This window comes from Pangasianodon hypophthalmus, chromosome 7 (genome assembly GCF_027358585.1).
Source record: "Pangasianodon hypophthalmus isolate fPanHyp1 chromosome 7, fPanHyp1.pri, whole genome shotgun sequence".
NCBI classification, from domain to species: domain Eukaryota; kingdom Metazoa; phylum Chordata; class Actinopteri; order Siluriformes; family Pangasiidae; genus Pangasianodon; species Pangasianodon hypophthalmus.
In genome coordinates this window covers 522,345-534,029 of record NC_069716.1, presented here as the reverse complement: position 1 = coordinate 534,029, position 11,685 = coordinate 522,345, and positions in this window count along the sequence as shown.

Genomic DNA, 11,685 nt, shown 5'->3' with positions numbered 1-11,685 from the left:
TATACTGTATATTTCACCTATTTTTTAATGTTTAAATCCTTCACCCTTCCATAAGTAAGGAGTAAAACACTCAGGGGCATGCTGTTGTAGGAAAATAATCACCAACAAACTAACTATATTTGTATAAATCAGGAAGTAAACACATTTATATGTGTACTTAAAGACTTTACTGCACATTACTAAACTACACATAATGCTTTAAACATTCTAAAACATTTGAATATTTTCCACCACAAAGATCCCGCCACATGATGCTAACATTCATTTAGCTCTCTAAAGCAAAAAAGGGTTAAAGATCCGTCAATTAAAAGTGGTTCTTGTATGTGGTTCATCGCTTTAAAGAACCTTTTCTGGTGCTTTATTTTTTTTAAAAGTGTGAAGCAATTAAATTTGCCTTTGGGGACGAGTAAAGCTAATCTCAAACACAATGACAGGAAAAAGGGGCTGATGTTAAGCACTTAAAGAGCTGCGATGAATTATAAAAATGACCCATCACTCACACACACACACACACACACACACGCACACACACACACGCACACACACACACACACACACACGCCAACACTGTCAGTTTTTTTGTATTTTTTCTCCCTCTCTTTTTTAGCGCATGCCAGACGGGAGTCATTAGTGTCTCCGGGTCCCGGAGCGACGGAGCGAGTGATGGAGTGATCTTTAACTGGAATAGATGTCAGATTTTAGCGAGACCCTCTTCATAAGTGCCAATCTGAACGAGTGCAGGTAGCGGAGAGGTGGAGAGGAATAATGATGAAGGAGGAGAAGAGAGAGAGAAATGGAGAGAGATGACTTGCTTATCACCAAACAAAGCCTCTCTTGCTTTATGTGAAGGCCGAAGTCATTTTATATGAGCAGAGGTGGAGAAGAATAATGATGAAGGGATGACAGAGAGAGAGAGAGCGAGAGAGAGAGAGATGGAGAAAGGGTTTATGAGAGCTGTAAAGTCATTATTCTTTCTTGATGCTGCACAAATCAAGAATTTTAAGGTCTGCTTTTATTACACACACACACACACACACACACACAGGCTTTTCTAACACTAATGCTGCTAAAATAAATGTGTGTAATATGTTTTGTTTACTGTGTGAAAGCTCTGACGCAGAATCACACACACACACACACACACACACACACACACTTGTCCATGAAACAGTCAGCGCTAACCCTTTAAGGTTTTATGTGGAACTGCAGGTTCCTCTGTCAGAACGGGGTTGGAGTAGAACAGAAGCTTTAGAAAGCTGGAACTGTTAATCATCCAGAGAACCCTGAGGAAACTGCCTTTTACTAAGAGTGTAAATGAGGATTGATGTTTCTTCTTAGAAAAAAGCTCAAATCTAGAACCCTTCAGGTTCTCTGCCAATCCGTCTGTGGGGAGAACTATCCAGAGAACTGTTTGAAGCACACTTAAAGAACCATTTTCCTAAGACTGTGTGTGGATAACAAAGTATCAGACGCTATCCTTTGAGATAGACACGCCCTCTCAAATCAGACACGCCTCCTCAAGAGAGACACGCCTCCTCAAGAGAGACACGCCTCCTCAAAAGAGACACGCCTCCTCAAGAGAGACACGACTCCTCAAAAGAGACACGACTCCTCAAAAGAGACACGCCTCCTCAAGAAAGACACGCCTCCTCAAAAGAGACACGCCTCCTCAAGAGAGACACGCCTCCTCATGAGAGACACGCCTCCTCAAGAAAGACACGCCTCCTCAAGACAGACACGCCTCCTCAAATCAGACACGCCTCCTCAAGAGAGACACGCCTCCTCAAGAGAGACACGACTCCTCAAAAGAGACACGCCTCCTCAAGACAGACACGCCTCCTCAAGATAGGCACGCCTCCTCAAGAGAGACACGCCTCCTCAAAAGAAACACACCTTCTCTAGACAGACACACCTCCTCAAAAGAGACACGCCTCCTCAAGAGAGACACGCCTCCTCAAGACAGGCACGCCTCCTCAAAAGAGACACGCCTCTTGAAACAGTCTTTATAGCTAAATATTAATATTTGATATAAAATATGTATTTTTTTCTTATTAATTTATGAAGTAAGTCCATGTTAAAGCATTTACTTATTTATTCTATTTTTTATTGTTTTTTCAGTGTATTTACTGAAAGCTTCACCCCTAATGTGTTTTTAGTGAATCAGACAGTTAAGCTGCTGAAATCTCACGCTGACATTTGCATGTTGGAAATGAAGTAAAACAGGACTGTGGCTGAGGGAAAAAAACAGAAGAATAAATTATAAAGAAGAGCAAAGTGATGGGGTCTGAGTTTGACTCACGCTGTTCTTGCTCTTCTGACCTGCAGCTCGTTCAGATCAGGCGTCTCAAACTGCCAATTTCTGCTCATTTTTATTCTCGGCTTGATCGTAACCTCGTATTCCACACCGTGATTTAGGCTGATTAAGGATTTGAATAAAAGACTCACAAACACACACGTCTCTAGTCTCCACACGCCGCCATTTTGCAGCAGAGATACGGAGGAACAGACAAAGACTGCTACACAAACACACAGGAAGTAGCACAGCATGGATCATCTAAAATAAAACATTCATTAGTGGATCTGATGGCTAGCAAGTAAAGTCTAACAAGCTAAAGCTAACCTAGAAAATTACCACTAACCTACCAAGTCAAAACTAAACAAGCAAATTAAAATTAACTAGTGAAAGTTAACCTAGTAAATGAAAACTAACTAGCAGGTGAAAGGTGACCTAGCAAATCAAAGTTAGCTAGTAAGAGAAAACTCATGTAGCAAATGAAAGCTCACCTACTGTATGAAACCTAACCTAGCAATTGAAAGCTAATTAGTGAGACAAAGCTAAACCACCAAATGAAAGCTAGCTAGCAAGTGAAAGCTGACCTAGCAAGTTAAGGCTAACTAGCAAGAGAAATTAAAAGATCCTATCAAGCAAAAAGATATCTAGTCAGATAGCAAATGAACACTAACTAGCAAGGGAAAGCTAACCCATCAAATGATAGCTAACTTACTGAGTGAAACCCAATTTAGCAAGTCAAAGCTAACTATTGAGTGAAAACTGACCTAGCAAAGAAATCTAATGAGTAAGTAATGAGTGAAAGGTGTGTAGCTAATTAGCCTTAGCTAACTCTAATGAGATAAAACTTTTCATAAGCCCATTATTTTTGTTACTTTTTGTTAGAATATATAATGTGGATTAACATGCTCATTCATGAATACTGTCATGTTGTCCCAAGATGTTGACTTCTGAAAATGAAAAAAGTTCTGCTTAAGATGCAGCGCACTCTGTTGGCTCCGCCCCCTCTAACTAGATCAGGCTGCAAAAACTGTCCCAAAGTTCCACACGTAATTTCTCTAGTTTTTATTCATCATCATACATCATCCAGGTGGGTCTCACTCTACAGTAGTATGGAGGACTGGATGCATTTATGATGTCATAATCATATGCAAATAAATATGCAAATATGCTAATCAGTGCGGTGTCTTGTGGATAAAGAGAGACATCTGTAGCTTGGCAGTTTTTCCTCCTCAGGGTTCCTGCTGAGGGGCAGAAGGACGGTGAAAAGCCCTGATTGTAGGGGGAAAGAGTCTAATTTAGCCCCTACACACACACACACACACACACACACTGCCACCACACAGGGAGTTAATCAACACTTTGGCCCGTGACAAGGTGGAAAAGAGCAGAAAAAGAAGCAGAAAAATCAGGAGAATGTCCAACCTTTTCTTTTGCCTTCATTATCAAACACTAATCTGACTTTCTCCTCATCTCATCCTGAATATTTAATTAATCCTCATATCTGAAATCCATCTGAAATCCATCTGAATCACCTGTAAGCCTCATTTTTTCAATATTATTTCAATAGCAGACTAAAATAGTAAAGTAAATCACCTTAACAAAATTTTAATCAATTAAATAATTTTATGTTAAATAAAATTCCACCATTCCTCCATGTTCATCGGCCTCTGTAACAGACTAGTATATCTAGCGTTTCAGTCTCAGAGTCTTGATTTACATTCTCATTTTCTAACTGACGTACATTATATGGCCAAAAGTATGTGCCCCCCTGACCATCATATGACCCCCCATGACCATCACCGCCACAGTACCTGAGCGAACTTTTGGTCTTTTATGATCCTCCACGCCTACTTTGATCAAAAGGTGCAGGCTATTTGTTGGTACCTCGAATAGTGCGTGCTACAGCTGGGGTAGAGCTTTCTCTTACAAAGCCCCACAGTTATGGAACAGCCTTCCACTTAGTGTTCGGGGCTCAGACACAGTCTCAGTGTTTAAGTCTCGGCTGAAAACATATTTGTTTAGTCAAGCCTTTTGTGAATAGTTTTCTTAGGTACAGGAGCAGGTCTGGAGGGTTCACAGGCATAGAGTGTTGTGGTGAACTGGGATGTTTGGATGCTGTCGCCCCCCCACTCTCACGCGTTCACTCAGGTGTGTTGACGGTGGAGTGGCTGGCTGCCTTATGTCCCAGGGTGCCCTCATGTCTGTGTTAGCTTCTGGCTCTCCCTTTTAGTTATGCTGTCACAGCTAGTCTTGCCGGTGTCCCTGCTTGCTGTCTGCACGCAAAGTACATTGTCCTTAACCATTAGAGGACAAAAGCTCACCTAACAATCTCTCCCTCTCTCTCCATCTTTCTCTCTCCCTCACTCTCTGTTGAGCTACACACGCTACTCCTGAGATGCCAGTGATGCCAGTGATCCTGACCCCTTCTGCTCCTCCTCGCTGCCTGACCCATCCTGATGCCCTACTTCTGGTTGGAGTTCTCATCGGTTGAGTCACTCGCTGCTGCTGGGGCCCCATATGGACGGCCTGAAGAACTGTTTGGATTGCTGGGGATGGCGCCACCTGGGGGCTGTGGAGATGGCTTGGGGATCATATGGGGAGCTGTACTGTACTGTACTGTACTGTAATGGCTTGGGACTGTGATTGCTGTAGTGGCTTTGGGGCTGCAGTTGCCACGAGCAGCTTCGTACTCAGGACTCCATCAGTGGACAGTGGATAGATTTTAACCAGCCGGACTTCTTGCAAAAACTGTTATGAATTTATTGGTTGCACAACTGCACTATTTGTCCTTATAGTACACAATAATAGAAGGGAATGATTTATAATCGCACTATCCGTTGCACCCAGATGAGGATGGTTCCTTTTGAGTCTGGTTCCTCTCAAGGTTTCTTCCTCATATCGTCTCAGGGAGTTTTTCCTTGACACCGTCACCTCTGGCTCACTCATTAGGGATAAATTCACATATTTACAATATATCTTTTTTTTGGTGAATCCATTTATTTCTGTAAAGCTGCTTTGTGACAATGTCCATTGTTAAAAGCGCTATACAAATAAAATTAAATTGAATTGAATTGAATGTGTTTCTTCCATAAACTGTTCCCACGAAGTTTAATCCACACAATCATAGTGGAAGAACTCGAGTGTCCTGCACAGAGCCCTGACCTCAACCCCACTGAACACCTTTGGGATGAACTGGAACACCGACTGAACCCTAGACCTCCTCGACATCCCAACATCAGCGCCTGACCTCACTAATGCTCTTGTAGCTGAATGAACACAAATCCCCACAGCCACGCTCCAACATCTAGTGGAAAGCTTCCCAGAAGAGTGGAACTCATTATAACAGCAAACACACGGGGAATAAATCTGGAATGAGACGTTCAACAAGGACACGTGGGTGTGATGGTCAGGGGTGCACATACTTTTGGCTATATAGTGTATTTAACAACAGCTGTTTATGACAACCACCATCTGATCACTGATAATATTAGCTCACTTGTAGTTGACTAGCTTAGCATGCAGATTGTGCAGTTGAAAGTTTCCAGCTAATGCATTGCTATCTTGTAATGATTAGCATATACTGCATTAGCAAACCAGACATGATGTTTCCAGGCTCCAGGTTTTCTTCTGTGTTCCAGTGTCCTGGAGTCTCAAAGTCTCCAAAATTTGTTCCCAAAGTCTTATATTCCCAGGGATTTGTATTTCCAAGGTCCTGTTTTCCCAGAGTCCTCTGTTTCCAAGGTCTCATGTTGCTGTGGCTGGTTTTCCAGAGTCCATGATTTCCAGGAGCTTAATTTATGACATCATAAACAGGGTGTATATGTAGCCCCGCCCCCATAACAAAGTGTTATTAGTGTTAGAATAATAAAGTGTTATTTGTGAAATGTATTTTATTATCGTTTTGTTCGCTGAAGTGTTAAACTCAGCTCGTGGTGTTGCACCTGCGCTCGTGTGAACTCGAGTCAGAGCTTTAATTGATAGCACAGAGGAAGAAGGAACAGATGGAGAAGAAGATGGAGACGGTCATGTCGACTCGGTGTAACCACACTTCCTGTCTCATCTATTTCAGATTTGAGAGATTTGGAGGGGCAAGAAACTGGCTCTGTGTCACGAACGTCAATGAAATGACAGCGCCGTGCATTTCTGCCTGTCAGGAGCTAACGAAAGAGTTCAGGGAAGAGTTTTAACTTAAATTAAGACTCTGTCAGTCTGCAGCGAGCTTCAGGAAGTCCATTCAGGAGGAGAAATGAGGTGGGAGGACACTTTTCTCTCAGCGTCAAACCTGAGTGATGCGGATTTCTATTAAAAACCAGTGAGTGAGCAAAAAATCACAGCTGTAATGATTGTGAAGGAAAAATACACACATTGCATTTATTCTCATTAAACTGGGTTTACCTGCGTACTCTTTACTTCCGTTCACTAATGACATCAACGGGAAAGTGGGATAAAAGGACATTTCACTTAAATATTTTATGTTTTCGAAACAAAAGAAATGTAACACTAATTTTGTCTTTTTCATGTTGCAATTTTTTTTGGCAGTTTCTCTTTTTAATTTTGTAAGAAGTGGGCGTGGCCTGAGATGAAGGCGTGTCTGGTACAGGTCACTTTACTGATTCAGCCAAAACAACACAAAACAAACAAACAAACAAACAAACACATCACTGGACTGCAGACATGCATGCAGTTTATAAGTAGGGTTGCCATGGTCACCAGAATATGGTTACATACAGTAACACATGAAATTAGTGGTTATGAGAAGTTGTTTCCATAGTTTTTGCATATTCTCATTTTTTTACTGTTTCAAATGGAAAAGAATCGCTTCAAGCCAGTGGCAGTGATTTATTATTAGCCACCACCATGAAACGAAATAGCAAGAAACATTGCAGTATTTTTCCAGTAATGTGAACAAGTTGAAAATTAAATCTCAGGATTTTTTTCCAATAAAATGTGATACATTTCAAGTTCTATTTATTTATTTGTTTGTTTCTTTGTTTGTTTCCTGAGTTCATAATGTTCAGAGATTATGTTAAAATGACTGGCTAAGACTGGCTAGTTAGCGTACTGGCTTACGTGAGTTTTTTCTGTGTCTCCGTTCTTTCTGTGAAATGAATTTTGGTATAATTTTGGTATGTGGGGAAATTGTTGGTATTGCTAGCGTGAGACTTTACTGCTAGCTGTACGGTGATGCTAGTCTCTGAAAGCGAAGGCACGTGAGATCATGATGCTGTGTGTGTTTGTGAAGCTGGAACTTCAGATTAAACACCAGCGATAGTTTGATTAGTAATTTAATGAGGGGTCTTTATACAGAGGGGACTGATGAGACCGGCCATAAAGAAGAAAAAAAATAAAAACACACACGGCACCTTGCTGAGTGATGAAAATGAAATTAGCTACATGACACTTTATTTGAATAATCAGTGTAATTAATGAGTCATAAACACAAACAAATTCGCTACTAAAAAGCCGCACTTTCTTCACTTCCTGTATGAGTGTGTAATTAAAACTGCCACACCGACAATCTGTTCTGCCCCCTGCGGCACAGAGTGTGTGTGTGTGTGTGTGTGAGTGTGTGTGTGAGTGTGTGTCCAGTTAGTCGTGGACCGTGGTGTCGGCTCTGTCCTCGTTAGTCTCCTCGTTAAGAAGCAGCAGGGATTCCTAATTAAAGCGCTCAGTAGAGGATGAGATTTCTGTCTGTCTCTATCTCTTTCTGTCTCTCTTTCTATTTCTCTCTCTCTCACTCTCTCTCTCTCTCTCGCTCTCTCTCTCTCACTCTTTGTCTCTCTGTCCTGTGTCTCTTTCTCTCTCTTTTAGGAATAATGGATTATGGATTAGGGATTAGGGTTTATTGAATAGAGTTTAGGGTTTAGGGATTAGTGTTTACGGATTAGGGTATAGGGATTAGGGGTATAGGGATTAGGGTTTTAGGGATTAGGGGTATAGGGATTAGGGTATAGGGATTAGGGGTATAGGGATTAGGGTTTTAGGGATTAGGGGTATAGGGATTAGGGTTTTAGGGATTAGGGGTATAGGGATTAGGGTTTTAGGGATTAGGGGTATAGGGATTAGGGTATAGGGATTAGGGGTATAGGGATTAGGGTTTTAGGGATTAGGGGTATAGGGATTAGGGTTTTAGGGATTAGGGTTTTAGGGATTAGGGTTCATAGCCCGTGTGTCAGATCCCTGTGATGTTGTTAGGACAACAGCAGTGCACTAAGTAGTGCAGATGGAGAGGTGGTTTCAGGTTAGTGCTTGATGCTGACGGAGTGAAACATCACTGCTCCGGACGTTATTTATGTGTGTGTGTGTGTGTGTGCGTGTGTGTGTGTGTGTGTGTGTGTGCGTGTTTGTGTGTGTGTGTGTGTGTATTTGTGTTTTGTCTGCGTCAGCTGTTCAGCTTCAGCGAAATGATGACTGAGACGAAAGTCCAGCTGCTAAATAAAGCTGTGTGTGTGTGTGTGTGTCAGAATGAATGTGTGTGTGTGTGTGTGTTGCACTTTGAGCTCATTTTTTATGTACGACCGTGCAAAACATAAAACGAGAGAAAAAAAGACAATGAGAAAAAAAAAAGAAAAACAGGATGTTTTGTGTGCTGTGACCTCGTTAAGATTCGCAGCTGCAAACAAATCCGACTTTAGTGATTCATCACACCAGCGCCGAGCAGCTGGGAGTCACAATCCACTCATAATAATAATAATAATAATAATAATAATAATAATAATAATTCAGTTTTATTTTAATACTTTAACACAGTTACCCTAACACTAACCCTAGAGTTTAAGGTTAGTTGTAAGGTTAGGGTTTAGGGTTAGATGTAAGGTCAGGGTTTAGAGATTAGGGTTTAGAGTTAGCATTAGGGTTTAGGCTTTAAGGTCTAGGGGTAATGCTTCCAGTATAAGGGACAAGTGTTAATGGGGTTAAGCTTTTCGGGGTCGGGTTTGAGGATTAAGGTTAAGGGGTTATGGCTTATTGTCAGGGTTTATGGCATTAGCCTTCAAACCTACAGAAGGCTCTGTTTTGCATATCAGCCTTCTGGATTTTCTAGAATAATAAATACTTTTGAATGTAACGTCAGAGTTCTGGATTTGAGATGCAGATCATTACAACAATCACGAGAGCAGCAGAAAGTTATGAGACACAGAGCTCGTCAGTGTGTTTAACGTCACTGTGTATGAATCACTAAATGTTTTACACCTCGGCTTGGGAGCCTGATGGACAGGGATGATCCGGCTCTGACGTGATGTCTAGCGGATGTGACTTTTATATTTTCTGTAAATAAGATACGCAGCGAGTGTGTGAACAGTGTCGCTAACTTTACAACTGCTTCTGCACACACACATAAAATGACACCATACTCCTGTAACAACACAACACTTCGCTCTGGGCTGGTGAGTCAGTGTGAGGAAAACTCCTTTAGTTTTACTGAAGTCATACAACGTTGATTTTACACATCTGCAGAAAAAATAACGCAGGCAGGTCAAAACTTGGGGTCACAGAAAATTCATAATGTCCATCTGGGGTCATGCTAGTGCCGGGTTTGTTAGGGTTTAGTGTCAGAGTTTAGGGATTAGGGTTCAGGGGTTCTGCTTTAGGGAACTTCACGAACTTCACGAACTGAACACGTCCCGCTGATTAATTAATTTATTTTATTTAATCCTGTCTGAGTTCATTTGGAGAAAAACAGCAGGACAGAAAGTGCTGAAGGTTCGGCTGATGTTCAGCATGTTTTCTCGAGGGAACATCACCTCCGTCTGTTTCATTCCACTAACCGTGTGTGTGTGTGTGTGTGTGTGTGTGTGAACAGCAGGCTTCTAACAGGTCGAGATCAGCAACTTTTTTCTGCTTATGCCACATCAGCGCTAATCAGTACATTTCACTCCTTTTCTGTGTCTGTCTGTCTGTCTGTCTGTCTCTCTCTCTCTCTCTCTCTCTCTATCCCTAGTCGTGTCTCACACCTTCTGTTACGTAGATAAATGCGATGTCTCTTTATTTCTGTGTCTTCACAATTTATCGCTTACACACTCGCCCTTACAGCTGCACCACACACCACTTTTGTTTAATTTATTGCCACTGGGGCGCGTCCCAATAACATAACGTCAGCATGTTCCCTGAGTTCAAGGGCACTACATCAAGCAGAGACACAGAAAAGTACAAAGAGGGAAAGGAGATTCATCAGAGAGAGTTTTACAGGTTAGTGAGGTTTGGGTTTAATTCTGAAAGACAGGATGTAGTGATTAGGATAAATTATTTAAAGTTAGGATTTGGGGATTAGGCTTTAGGTTTAAGGAATTAGGGTTAATGGGTCAAATTTAGGGTTTAATGTAAAGTTTAGCGTTAAAGTTAAGAGTAAGATTTAGGGTTTAAGGGCTAGGCTGTATTATTCTGGCTTCAGGGATTAGGGGTTAGGGGTTAGGGATTAGGGGTTAGGGATTAGGGATTAGGGATTAGGGGTAGGCTGTAGGGCAAAAAGTAAAGGTTTGGGTTGAACTTAAGGGTAAGAGTTAGAGGTTAGGGTTTAGGCTATACTTTTAAAAAAGGATTTGTGGGAAAATATGTTAGAGATTAGACTTTAGGGTTTGGAATAAATGAAAATATTAGGTTTTTGATTTTAGGGTGTAGGGTTAAATTTAAAGTTAGGGTTAAAGTTTAAGGTAATTATTTGAGATTAGGATTTAGGCTTGTTTAAGATTATGATTATATTTAAGACAGAGTTTAGGGATTAGGGATTAGGGATTAGAGTTTAGGGTTTAGGGATTAGGGTTTAGGGTTTAGGGTTTAGGGTGTAGGCTTGTAATTAGTCAGTGAACCAGCTAGCTAGGTTAGTTAATGTTAGTGATATTAGTCTGTTAGCGAAGGTAGGAGGGCATATGGGTGTGTCCTAATTTGCATATTGAAGCATATTCATAGACACGTTAATGAGGGTGAAGCTGTAGAGCTTTTCCTCAGCTGTTTTTAGTCATTTATTGGGCATTTAATATGTTTTATAATTTATTATTCCACACAGATGATTTTTAATGGTGTAAAATGACATTGTGTTGCTAAACTGAATCTCAGAGAGTCTCATCCCCACACTCATCCCCACACTCATCCCCACACTCATCCCCTAGGTCTTTGAGTGCTTGATCTGTGATACACACTTCTGAATCATCAGGAACACAGAGCAGGTGAATTCTTCACAGAAAGACAGAAAAATTCCCAGAATTCTCAGTGCTCCAGGTGTTGGATCACAGAATTTTGCTTTCAGCCATTTCAGTGTTTGTGAAGAGAGCGAAGCTGGGATTGAGCGCTGGGAATGAAACGTTCTCCTGCAGCACAGACCTACATATGAACTCGCCATAGCTAATGGGAACACTAACATCAATCAGATGAGCGATTCCTTTTATCCCGGCGATTTT